Here is a 14862-nt window from a genome sequence, read left to right on the forward strand (position 1 = left end):
CAACACACCAATCACATGTGACAATAGGAAACAAAGCAGGTCAAAAGCGAGCTTATTGTAAATCCAGGAAGGTCTTTCCACATCAGTATAAACGAAAAATAGCATCTCTGGGTGGGCTCAAATCACCAACCTTTAAACTAACTGCAAGCGCTAACCAATTGCGCCACAGAGACTTGTGATTATACTCACCCCAGCAGGCCAAAGTCATGGAAGCTCTCTCTACAAGTCAGGAAGTTTCACATCGCCACAATCTGAAAAAATCATCCATGGTGGCGTCAAGCACCAATCTTTAGATAGGTTGTCAAACACACTAACTGATTGCACTAGAGAGGTTGTGCGACATTGACCCTCAGCAGGACAAAGTAACAGGGAATCCATTACAGGTCCAGGATGTCACATCCGCATCAGTGGAGCACAACAAACTGAAAACTCGTCCCTGGGTGGGCTCGAACCACCAACCTTTTAGATTAACAGCCCAACGCGCACAACCAATTGCGCCACAGAGACTTGTGTGTCTGACCCCGACACTTGATCCTGGCCCCGTGATCCATCCAACTGTACGTGGAGTTTACGAAACAACAACACTTTGTTCCAATGGTTGTGTCAATGCGCCCGCAATATTTTCAAGGAAGTAGCCCTGTAGTTTTCTAACGCTTGTTAGCTTTTAAATGGCTAAAAGGGCAAAAATGTAGCACAATGTCTCGCCAGCACAACATTATATAAAAAGGCATCTGGCAGGGAGTGAATTTGGCCACAATCACAAATATAATTTGATAAATATATATCTTAAACAACTGCGTTTTAACAATGTAAATATATGACCAAGCCCATTCAAAGTAATTAGGGACTGACCGGAAGAATGATGTAATGGCACAGTCACTTTCATGTCGTATAGGCAACACATATTCACAAAATACACACATACGACCAACATTGTCCTTCGTTAAATACATTTAAATGCTAAGGGTTTTCATGCCAGATTGACATCATTTAATTGCCATACATGCCGGATTAATATGAATGCATGATATGTTCCAATGGAGACCACAGAATGATCAAGCTATTGAGTAACAGAAGATCAGAGACCATTGACAGCCATTTAGGTATAGTATAGCAGCAGGTATAGGAACTTGTCATCTTTATGCGCGTTCAACAACACACCAATCACATGTGACAATAGGAAACAAAGCAGGTCAAAAGCGAGCTTACTGTAAATCCAGGAAGGTCTTTCCAACATCACTATAAATGGGAATGATAGCATCTCTGGGTGGGCTCAAATCACCAACTAAACAACCGCGCCTAACCACCGCGCCACAGAGATTGTATACCGGCAAATCTCATGGGAAGCTCCTACAAGTCAGGTTCACATCGCCACAATCTGAAAAATGTCATCCATGGTGGTGTCAAGCACCAACCTTAGATAGATTGTCAAACACACTAACTGATTGCACTAGAGAGGCTTGTGTTGGCATTGACCCTCAGCAGGACAAAGCAACAGGGCTTGTTAAGGTCCAGGATGCCACATCCGCATCATGGAGCACAACAAAACCGAAAACTCGCCCCTGGGTGGCCTCGTCGAACCACCAACCTTTAGATTAACAGCTCCAACGCGCTAACCAATTGCGCGACAGAGACTTGTTGTGTGTCTGGACCCTGACACTTGATCGCTAAGCCCATCCGTGATCTCATCCAACTGTACATGGAGCTTAAGTTAAACATTACAAACACTTTGTTCCAATGAACGTCAACGTGTACGAAAGCGCCGCAACATTTTCGCAGGAAGTTAGCCCCTGTAGTTTTCAACGCTTTGTTAGCTTTTTGAATGGTCCTTAAAAGGGCAAAATGTTAGCACAAATGTTCGTCAGCACAACATTATATAAAAAGCGCATCTGGCAGGAGTAAATTTGGCCACAATCACAAATATAATTTGATAAATATATATCTTAAATAACTGGCTCACCACTTAATGTAATATATCCGCCAAGCCCATTCAAAATAATTAGGGGACTGACCCTGGAAGAATGATAGAACGAGCGTAGTCATTTCTTTATGTCGTATAGGCACACATATTTTCACACAAATACACACATACTAGGACCAACATTGTCCTTCAGGCAGCTAAATACATTTAAATTGCTAAGGGTTTTCATGCCAGATTGACATCATTTACACTGTCATACCTGCCGGATTAATATGAATGAATGATAGACGCAAGGAGACCACAGAATATTCAAGCTATTGAGTAACAGAAGATCAGAGACCATTGACAGCCACTTAGGGTATATGTATAGCAGGTATAGAACTTGTCATCTTTCATGTTCAACAACACACCAATCACATGTGACAATAGGAAACAAAGCAGGTCAAAAGCCAGCTTTCTGTAAGATCCAGGAAGGTCTTTCCACATCAGCATAAATGGAATGAAATAGCATCTCTGGGTGGCCTCAACGCCAAACAAATAATCGCCCAAGGCGCCAAATCCAATTGCGCTCCAGAGACTTGTGGATTCGAGATTCTCCCCTCAGCAGGCCAAAGTCTCATGGAAGCTTACTCAGCGTCAGGAAGTTTCACATCGCTACAACAAAAACATCCACGGGGGGTGTCAAGCACCAATCTTTAGATAATAGACAAACACACCAACTGGATTGCACTAGAGAGGCTTGTCGGGCTGGCACTGACCTCAGCAGGACAAAGTAAACAGGGAATCTCATTACAGGGTCCAGGATGTCACATCCGCATCATGGACCACAACAAACCGAAAACCCGCGCCCTGGGTGGCCTTCAACCACCAACCTTACATATCAGTCCTAACGCGACAACCACCACGCCACAGAGACTTGTTGAGTGTCTGACCCTACACTTGATCGCGGCCATCCGTGATCTCAATCCAACTGTAAGCATGGAGTCTAGAAACAACAACACTCTGTTCCAATGGTTGTGGTCAATGGCACTCGAAAGCGCCGAAATTTTCAAGGCGAAGTAGCCCTGTGGTTTTCAACGTTTTTGTTTTAGAATGGCCTCGGGGCAAAAATGTAGCACAATGTTCGCCAAGCACAACGCGAAATAAAAAAGCCATCTGGCAGTGAGTGAATTAGGTCCACAATCACAAATATATATTTGATAAATATATATCTTAAAACAACTGCGTTTCAAGCCAATGTGGAATATGTGATCGCAAGCCCATTCAAAAATAATTAGGGACTGACCCTGGAAGAATGATGTAATGGCGAAGTCACTTTTAAGTCGTGATAGGCACAACATATTCACACAAATACACACACAACTGGACCAACATTGTCCTTCGCTTAAATACATTTAAATGCTAAGGGCTTTCATGCCAGATTGACATCATTTACATTGTCAGTACATGCCGGATTAATATGAATGAAGATATGTTCCATGGATATCCATCGCAGACTGATCAGGCTATTGAGTAACAGAAGATCAGAGCACCATGGTGACAGCCATTTAGGTATAGTATAGCAGCAGAGTATAGGAACTTTGTCATCTTTCATGTTCAACAACACACCAATCACAGGTGACAATAGGAAACAAAGCAGGTCAAAAGCGAGCTTACTGTAAATCCAGGAAGGTCTTTCCACATCAGTATAAATGAAAAAATAGCGATCTCTGGGTGGGCTCAAATCACCAAACCCTTAAACTAACGGCCAGCGCTAAACCAACTGCGCCAACAGAAAGACTTGTGAGATTATATTCACACCCTCAGCAGGCCAAAGTCTCATGGAAGCTCTTCTACAAGCCAGGTAGAAGTTTTCACCATCGCCACAATCTGGAAAAATGTCATCCATGGGTGGAGTCGTGAAGCACCAATCTTTGTAGATAGATTGTCAAACACACTAACTGGGATTGTGTCGAGAGAGGCTTGTGTTGACACTGACCTCAGCAGGACAAAGTGCAACAGGGATCTCTACAGGTCCAGGATGTCACATCCGTATCAGGAGCACAACAAACTGAAAACTTCGCCGCCGGGGGGATCTCGAACCACCAACCTTTAGATTGAGTCCAACGCGACTAACCAATTGTTTTGGCGCCACAGAGACTTGTTGTGTGTCTGACCCTGACACTTGATCGCGCCACCAGCCGTGATCTCATCCAATCCTGTGACGGAGTTTACGAAACAACAACACTTTGTTCTAATAAGGTTGTGAACTCATAAAAGCGCCGCAACATTTTGCAGGAAGTAGCCCTGTAGTTTTTAACGTTTGTTAGCTTTTTTGAATGGCCTTGAAGGCAAACTGTAGCACAATGTTCGCTTCACGCACAACGTTATATAGTCCAAGTGCATCTGGCAGCAGGAGTAAATTTGGCCAATCACAAATCACAAAATATAATTTGATAAATATATATCTTAAACAACCAAGGCTTCTCACGTAATGTAATATGGTGATCGCCAAGCCCATTCAAAATAATTAGGGGACTGACCCGAAAGAATGATGTAATGGTAGTCACTTTCGCGTCGTATAGGCAACACTATATTCACACAAATACACACATACTGGACCAACATTGTCCTCCAACGCTTAAATACATATTTAAATGCTATAGGGTTTTCATGCCAGAGATTGACATCATTTACATTGTCATACATAAGCCGGATTAATGTGAATGAATGATATGTTCCATGGAGACCACCAGAATGATCAAGCTATTGAGTAACAGAAGATCCGAGACCATTGATAAGCCATTTAGGTATAGATATAGCAAAAGGTATAGGGAACTTCTGTCATCTTTCATGTTCAACAACACACCAATCACATGTGACAATAGGAAACAAAGCAGGTCAGAAGCGTAGCTACTGATCAAATCCAGGAAGGTTCTTTCCAACACGGTATAAATGAAAAATAGGGCATTGGTGGCCCAAATCACCAACCTTAAAACTAACCCAAGGCGCTTAACTAATTGCGCCAACAGAGACTTGGTTGACTATATTCAACCGCAAGGTCGTCTTGAAGCTTCTCACAAGTCAGGAAGTTTCACACGCTACAATCTGAAAAAATGTCATCCATGGGTGGTGCTTCAAGACACCAATCTTAGGGATAGGATAGGTCAAACACACTAACTGATTGCACTAGAGAGGTTAAGTTGACATTGACCCACAGCAGGACAAAGTAACAGGGAATTTACTACAGGTCCAGAGATGTCAGCATCCGTGATTATGGGAGCACAACAAACCGAAAAACTCTCGGCCTGGTGGGCTCCCGAACCACCAACCTTAGGATTACCAGCCAAACGCTACTAACCAATTGTTAACGGCGCCACAGAGGACTTGTTGTGTGTCTGACCCGAACACTTGATCGCTGGGCCATCCGTGGGATCTCGCAATTCAACTGGTACACGGAGTTTAATGTAAACAAACAACACTTTGAGCTCCAATGGTTGTGTGCCAACGTGCATCGAAAGCGCCGCTAAACATTTTCAAGGAAGCATAGCCCTGTAGTTTTCTAACGCTTGTTAGCTTTTTTGAATCTGGCCTTAAAAGGGCAAAATGTGTAGCACAATGTTCGTGCCAGCACAACATTAAATAAAAAGGCATCTGCAGGGAGTGAATTAGGCCACAATCACAAATATAATTCGATAAACGATATATCTTAAACAACAAAGGCTTAATGGAAATACTATATGATCGCCAAGCCCATCCAAAATACCTAGGGACTGACCCGAAAGAATGGATAATGCAGTCACTTTCATGTTGTATAGAGGTGTCACACATATTCACACAAATACACTCATACTGGACTCAACATTGTCCCAAGCTTTAAATACATTTAAATGCTAAGGGTTTTCATGCCAGATTGGACATTATTTACATTGTCATATGCCGGATTAATATGGTGAATGATATGTTCCATGGAGATCCACAGGAATGATCAAGCTATTGAGTAACAGAAGATTGGAGACCATTAGACAGCCATTTAGGTATAATAGCAAGCAGGTATAGGGGGAACTTGTCATCTTTCATGTTCAACAACACACCAATCACATGTGACAATAGGAAACAAAGCAGGTCGAAAAAATGTAAATCCAGGAAGGTTTCCCCAAAGTATAAATGAAAAATAGCATCTCTGCGTGGGCTCAAATCTCTTCACCAACCTTAAACTAACGCAAGGCGCAAACCAATTGCCACAGAGTTTTGTGATTATATTCACCTCAGCAGGCCAAAGTCTCATGGAAGCTCTACAAGTCAGGAGCTTTCACATCGCCACAATCTGGAAAATGTTATCCATGGGTGGTGTCGAACCACCAATCTTAGATAGATTGTCAAACACACTCAACTGGGATTGCACTAGAGAGACTTGTGTTTACACCGACCCCACAGGACAAAGTAATTCAGGGAATTCTATTACAGGTCCAGGATGTCACATCCGCATCATGGAGCACAACAAACTGAAAACTTCGCCGACTTACCAACCACCAACCCTAGGAATTAACAGTCTAACGCGCCAACCAATTGCGCCCACAGAGACCTGTTGTGTGTCTGACCCTGACACACTTGATCGCCAACATCCGTGATCTCATCCAACTGTACATGGAGTTTACGAAACAACAAACACTTTGTTCCAATGGCTGTGCTCAACGTGCACCCAGAGTCCGCAACATTTTCAAGGAAGTAGCCCCGTAGTTTTCTAACGTTTGTTAGCTTTGAATGGCCTTAAAGAGGCCTAAAATGTAGCACAATGTTCGCCAGTCAACAACAAATATACAAAAAAGGCACCGGCAGGAGTAAATTTGGCCACAATCACAAATATTATATGATAAATATATATTAAACAACCGCGCTTAACGCACCGAATGTAAAGATCGCCGCCATACCGAAATTCGCCTGGAAGGAGATGTAATGGCGAGTCACTTTCATGTCGTATCAGGGGCACACATATTTCACACACAAATACACAAACATACTGGACCAACATTGTCTACGCGAAATACATTTAAAATGCTAAGGGTTTTGCTATGCCAGATTGACACACCATTGTCATGCACTCGCTGGATTAATATGAATAAATGATATGTTCCATGGAGACCAACAGAATGACTTTCGAGCTATTGAGCAACAGAAGATCAGAGACCATTGACAGCCATTTGTTATAGAGTATAGCAGCAGGTATAGGAACCTGTCATCTTTCATGTTCAACAACACACCAATCACAAAGTGACAACAGGGAAAACAAAGCAGGTCAAAAGCTAGCTATCACGTAAATCCAGGAAGAAGTCTTCCACATCAGTATAAATGGAAAGATAGCATCCTTTTAAGGGCCCAAATCACCAACCTTAAAACTAACGCGCCTAATGCGCTAAACCAATTCGCCACAGAGACTTGTGATTATATTCACCCTCAGCAGGCCAAAGTCTCATGGAAGCTCACTACAAGTCCGGAAGCTTTCACATCGCCACAACCGAAAAAATGTCATCCATGGGTGTGTCACAAGCACCAATCTTTAGATAGATAGTCAAACACACTAACTGATTGCACATAGAGAGGCTTCAGTGCTGACACTGAACCTCAGCAGGACAACAAGTAACAGGGAATCTCATTACAGGCCCAGGATGCCGCATCCGTGCATCAGGCGTGAGCACAACTAAACCGAAAACTCTGGCCCCTGGTGGGACTCTGGAACCACCAACCTTTAGATTAACAAAGCTCAACGCCGAAACCACCGCGCCTACAGAGACTTGTCGTGTGTCGACCTGCTGACACTTTCGCTGGCCATCCGATGATCTCATCCAACTGTACATGGAGTTTACCGTAAACAACAACACTTTGTTCACCAATGGTTGTGTCAATGTGCATCGAAAAGTGCCGCAACATTTTCAGCGAAGTAGTCCTGTAGTTTTCTAACGGCGACCGTTTTTTAAATGGCTAAAGGGCAAAAATGTAGCACAACTGTTCGTCAGCACAACATTATATAAAAAGGCATCTGGGAGAGTGAATTTGGCCAACAATCATAAAGTCATACTTTTGATAAATATATATCTTAAACAACCGCTCTTTCACGAACGTAATATATGATCGCCAAAGCTCCATTCAAAAATAATTAGGGACTGACCCGGAAAGAATGATGTGTAATGGCGAGTCACTTATGTGTATAGGCACTACATATATATTCACACAAATACACACACACTGGACCAACATTGTCCTTCCGAAGCAAATACATTAAAATGCTAAGGGTTTTCATGCCAGATTGACACTGGCTTACAATGTCATACATGCCGGATTAATATGAATGAATGATATGTTCCATGGAGCACCACAGAATGACAAGCTATTGAGTAACAGAAGATCAGAGACTTACTGATCAGCCATTTAGGTATAGTATAGCAGTTGTCATATCTTTCTATGTTCAACAAACACCCCAATCACATGTGGACAATAGGGAAACAAAGCAGGTCAAAAGCAGAGCTTACTGTAAATCCAGGTGAAGGTCTTTCCACATCAGTATAAATGGAAAGATAGCATCTCTGCTGGCCCTCAAATCACCACCTTTAAACTGAACGGCCTAAGGCGCTAGAACCAACTGCGCCACAGAGACTTGTGATTATATTCACCTCAGCAGGCCAAAGCTCCCATGGAAGCTCTCTACAAGTTTTCAGGAAGTTTCACACCACACAACTGAAAAAATGTCACATGCAGGTGGTGTCGAGCACCACCCTAGATAGATGTCAAACACCTAACTGGATTGCACTAGAGAGATGTTAAGGCATTGACCAGCAGGACAAAGGCAACAGGGAATCCATTACAGGGGTCCAGGATGTCGGCATCCCGCACCATAGCACACACAAACTGAAAACTCGTCGCCCCTGCGTGGGCTCAACCACCAACCGTAGATTAATATTCAACGCGTCACAACCAATTGCGGCCACAAGAGATTGATAGTGGTCTTACCCTGACACTTGAACGCCGGCCATCCGTGATCCCATCCAAACCGTACATGGAGTCATTAGAAACAACAAACTTTGTTCTGGAATGGGAATTGTGTCACGCACAAAGTGATTCAAGGAAGTGAAGTCCTGTATTTTTAACGCAGAAAGCTTTTTGATGGCCAAGGGGCTAAATGTACACACCACAAATAGTAGAAAAAGCATCTGGCAGAAGGCCACACACAAATATTAGTCTTGATAAGAGTATAACTTAAAACAATAGCTGCGTTTCAGATCGCCACAAAATAATTTGACATGTGTAATGACTCAGAATACACCAACATTGTCCTTCAAGCGAAATACATTTTTAACTGTAAGTTTTCACGCGATTGACATCATTTACATTGTCTGCCGGATTAATATGAATATGATATGTTCCATGGAGCACTGCCCACGATCAAGCGCTGAGTAAAGAAGATCAGAGACTGACACATTAGGCATAGTATAGCACGAGGAATTGTCATTATTATTAACAACACACCAACTCATGTGTGACAACAGGAAACAAAGCAGGTCGAGAGCTATCGTAAATCCAGGAAGGTCTTTCCACATCAGCATAAATGAATGATAGCATTCTGGGTGGCCTAAAATCAAACCAACCTTTAAATCCAACGGCCCAAGGCGCTAACCAATTGCGCCACAGAGACTTGAGATTATATTCACCCCTCAGCAGGCCAAAGTCTCAGCGGAAGCTCTCTACAAGGTCAGAAGTTTCTACACGCCACAACCGAAAAATGTCATCCATGGGTGGTGTCGTAACCACCAATTTAGATAGATAGGGTCAAACACACTAACTGATTGCACCAGAGAGGCTTGAGCAGACATTGACCTCAGCAGGACAAAGTAACAGGGAATCTCATTATATGGTCCAGATGTTACATCCGAGCATCATGGAGCACAACAAACTGAAAACTTCGCCGCCCGGTGGGAAGCTCGAAACCACCAACCTAAGATTAAACCGAGTCTAACGCGCAACCACCACGAACACAGAGACTTGTTGTGTGTCCGACCCCGACACTTGATCGCTGGGCCATCCGTGATCTCAGTCCAACTGCGCATGGAGTTTACTTAAACAACAACTACTTTTTGTTCCAATGGTTGTGTCAACGATCAAAGAGCGGCAGAACATTTTCAAGGAAGTAGCTCCTGTAAGCTTTTAACGCTTGTTAGCTTTTTTGAATGGCCTAAAAAGGGCAAAATGTAGAAACTGTTCGCCAGCACAACATTATATAAAAAGGCAACGGCAGTATGAGTAGAATTTGGCCACAATCACAAATATAATTTTGATAAATATATATCTTAAACACCTGCGCTTACGAATGTAATATATGATCGCCAAGCCCATTCAAAGAAATAGGGGACTGACCCCGGAAGAATGATGTACTACGGCGACACTCATGTCGTATAGGCAACCACATATTCACACAAACACACACACATGACCAACATTGTCCTTTAAGCGTTTAAATACATTTTAAATGCTAAGGGTTTTCAAGTGCTAGATTGACATCATTTACACTGTCACATGCCGGATTAATATGAATGAATGATATGGTTCCATGGAGACATCCCAGAATGATCAAGCTATTGGAGTAACAGAAGATCAGAGACCATTGGACAGCCATTTAGGTATAGTATAGCAGCAGGTATAGGAACTTCTCTCATCTTCCAGCGTTCAACAACACACCAATCACATGTGACAATAGGAAACAAAGCAGGTCAAAAGCGAGCTTACTCGAAAATCCAGGAAGGTCTTTCCGTCAAGTAAATGGAATGATACGGGCTTCCAAATCACCACCCTTTGTAACCGAACGGCAATCACGGCGGGGCTAACGTTAATTGCGCCACAGAGACTTTGTGATTATATTCACCTCAGCAGGCCGTAAAGCTCATGGAAGCTCTCCACAAGTCAGGAAGTTTCACATCGCTTACAATCGGAAAAATGTCATCCATGGGTGGTGTTAAGCACCAATCTTAGGATAGATAGTCTAACACACCAACTGATTGCACTAGAGAGGCTTAAAGCGATGACACTTCGACCCAGCAGGACAAAGTAACAGGGAATCCCATTACAGGTCCAGGAGATGTCACATCCGCATCAAGGAGCACTAACAAACCGAAAAATCCTCGCCCCTGGAGCCTCAACCACCAACCTAGATTAAAAGTCCAACGCGCTAACCAATTGCGCCACAGAGAATTAGACTGTGTGTTGAACCCGACATGATCGGCCATCCGGGTGATCTCATCCAACTGTACATGGAGTTTACGAAACAACAACACCTTTGTTCCAATGGTTGTGTCAACGTGCACCGAAAGTGCCGCAAATATTTTCGAAGAAGTAGCCCTGTAGTTTTCTAACGCTTGTTAGCTTTTTGAATGGTCTTAAAAGGGCAAAAATGTAAAGCACAATGTTCGCACGTAGCACAACATTATATAGAAGCATCTGGCAGAGTGAATCCAAACAATCTCAAATATAATTTGATAAATATATATCTTAAACAACTGCGTCTTTATGTAATGTACATATGATCGCCAAGCCCATTTTCAAAAGAATTAGGGGACTGACCCTGGAAGAATGATGTCAATGGATATACTTTCATGTGTATAGGCAATAAGGTTCGCACAAATACACACATATCGGGACCAACATTGTCCTTCAAGCGAAATACATTTAAATGCTGAGGTTTTCATGCCAGATTGACATCATTTACATTGTCATACATGCCGGATTAATATGAATGAAATGATATGTCATGGAGACCACAGAATGATCGAGCTATTGAGTAAAAAGAAGATCAGAGACCATTAAGCCATTTAGGTGTAGTATAGCAGCAGGTATAGAACTTGTTACCTTCATGTTCAAACAACAAACCCAATCACAGTGTGACAATAGGAAACAAAGCAGGTCAAAAGCGTAGCTTACTGTAAATCCAGGAAGGTCTTTCCACTCAGTATAAATGATAGCATGGGCTCAAATTACCAACCTTTAAACTAACGCGTCATACGCAAACCAATAGCGCCAACAGAGATTCTGTGATTATATTCACCCTCAGCAGCCAAAACTATGCGAAGTGCAAGTCAGGAAGCCCACACACATATCTGAAAATGTCATCCATGGGTGGTGCCTGGCCACCAATCTTTAGATAGATTGTCAAACACACCAACTGATTGCAATGGGCGAGACAGGTTGTGTTGACACTGACCTCAGCGGGACAAAGTAACAGGGAATTCGTTACAGGTCCAGGATGTCACATCCGCATGACATGGAGCACAACAACAACTGAAAACTCGCCCCTGGGTGACTATAAACCACCAACTAGATTAATGTTCAGACGCGCCAACCAATGGTGCGCAAGAGACTAGATTGTGTGTCTGGACCACATTATCGCCCGCACCGGATCCCATCCAACTGGGTACATGGAGTTTACTCAAAACAACAACCTCTGTTGCAAATGGTGTCAATGTGCATTAAAGTGCGCAAACATTTTGGCAAGGAAGAGCCCACTTTCAACGCTTGTTAGCTTTTGAATGGCCTTAAAGGCAAACATGTACAATGTTCGGGCCAGCACAACATTATATAAAAAGGCATCTGGCAGGAGCAACCGACCACAATCACAAATATAATATTTGGATAAGTATAACTTAAACAACTTGCGTTCATCGCAATGTGAATATATGATCGCCAAGCCCATTCAAAATAATTAGGACTGACCCCTAAGAATGATGTAATGGCGAAAGTCACTTTCATGTCGACAGGCACAAACATATTCACACAAATACACGCACAATAACCGAAACATTGTCCCGAAGCGAAATACAAAATCTAAGGCTTTGGTGCCAGAGTTGACATACTTACATTGTCATACAGCCGGATTAATATGTGAATGCATGATATGTTCCATGGAGACCACAGAATGATATCAAGCTTATTGATACCAGAAGATCAGAGACCATTGACAGCCATTTAGGTATAGTATAAGCAGCAGGTATAGGAAACTTGTTATCTTCATGTTCAACAACACACCAAATCACATGTGACAATAGGGGAAACAAAGCAGGTCAAAAGCTTTAGCTACTGTAAATCCAGGAAGCTGTCTTTCCACATCAGTATAAATGAGAATGATAGCATCTCTAAAGGGTACGACCAAATCACCAAACTTTAAACAAACGGCATCTACAAGCGCCAACCAATTGCGCCACAGAGACTTGTGATTATTCACCTCAGCAGCAGCCAGTAAAGTCTCAGCGGAAGCTTTACAAGTCAGGCAAGTTTCTTACATCGCTACAATCTGAAAAGAACCATCCAAGGGAAGCTGTCGAAGCACCACCCTAGATAGATAGTCAAACACACTAACTGATTGCACTAGAGAGGCTTAAAGATGGCATTGACCCTTGAGCAGACAAAGTAACAGGGAATCACTTAGCAGGTCCGGGATGTCACATCCGCGATCATGTGTGAGCACAAACAAACTTGAAAACTCTCGTCCCTGGGCGGTTCGAACCACCAACCTTCGATAACAGTCTAAACAATTGCGCACAGAGAATCTGACTTGACTATGCTCGCCGATATCCGTGATCCTAATCCAACTGTACATGGAGTTTACGAAACAACAACACTTTGTTCCAATGGTGTGTCAACGTATGCATAAAAGTGCCGCGAATATTTTCACATGAAAGCAGCCCTGTAGTTTTAACGTTTTAATGCCTTTAAAGGGCAAAAATGTAGCATAACAACACAGCACAACGTTATATAGACCATCTGGAGGTGAGTAAATTCTGCCACAAACCACAAATAAAATTTGATAAATATATATCTTAAACAACTGCGTTTTTTACTTAATGTAATATATGATCAGCCAAGCCCATCCAAAATAATTAGGGGACTGACCCCGGAAGAATGGCAGATTAATGGCGAAGTACTTTTCATGTCGAGCAGGCAACACGGGATATTCACACAAATACACATCCATACCGGACCACCATTGTCCTTCAATGTAAATACATTTAAAATGCTAAGGGTTTTCATGCCAGATTGAGCACATTATTTTAACCAGTTGTTATACATGCCGGATTAATATCGGGAATGAATATAGGTTCTATGGAGACCGTACAGAATGATCAGCGCTATTGAGTAAAAGAAAGATCAGAGACCATTGGACAGCCATTTAGTGTATAGCATAGCAGCAGGTATAGGAACTTGTCGCCCTTTCATGTTCAACAACACACCAATCACATGATGACAATAGGAAACAAAGCAGGGTCAAAAGCGAGCTTACTGTAAATCCAGGAAGGTCTTTCCACGTCAGTATAAATGAAAAAATAGCATCTCTGGGTGTGGGTTTCAAATCACCAACCTTAATCCTAACGGCAGGCAAGCTAACCAACATGCCAAGAGATTCTGTGATTATGTTCACCCTGTTATGCCTTGAAGTCTCATGGAAGCTTCTTCACAAGCTTCTGTGGAAGTTTCACATCGCCACAACTGAAAAAGTCATCCATGGGTGGTGTCGTAAGCACCAACTTTAGGACAGATTGTCAAACACACTGTAACTGATTGCACTCAGAGAGGCTTAGAGCTGACACTGACCCTCAGCAGGACAAAGTGCAACAGGGAATCCCATTACAGGTCCAGCAGGATGCCGCATCCAGACCATGGAGCAGCCAACAAACTTGAAAAACTTCGACACCCTGCAAGGCCTTGAACTCACCAACCTTTAGATTAACAGTCTAACGCGCTCAACCAATTGCGTGCTTGCACAGAGACTTGTTGTGTCTCTGACCTGACACTTGATCGCTGGCTATCCGTGATCTCATCCAACTGTGTCACGGAGTTTACGGAAACAACAACTACTCTTGTTCCAACGCGAGGTGCCGACGCACGTACCAGGTCGCCAACATTTTCAAAGCGAAGTAGCTCTGTAG

At 42.8% G+C, this 14862-nt stretch overlaps 1 non-coding gene across 1 annotated transcript; it reads right to left on the reverse strand.

Annotated features, from left to right (window-relative positions):
- Nucleotides 1-431: 431 nt before the first annotated feature.
- trnan-guu (transfer RNA asparagine (anticodon GUU)) lies at nucleotides 432-507 on the reverse strand. Its single transcript has one exon. It is a non-coding gene; the product is annotated as a tRNA-Asn (tRNA).
- Nucleotides 508-14862: the final 14355 nt, after the last annotated feature.

The sequence above is a fragment of the Salmo salar genome, chromosome ssa07 (genome assembly GCF_905237065.1).
Source record: "Salmo salar chromosome ssa07, Ssal_v3.1, whole genome shotgun sequence".
NCBI classification, from domain to species: domain Eukaryota; kingdom Metazoa; phylum Chordata; class Actinopteri; order Salmoniformes; family Salmonidae; genus Salmo; species Salmo salar.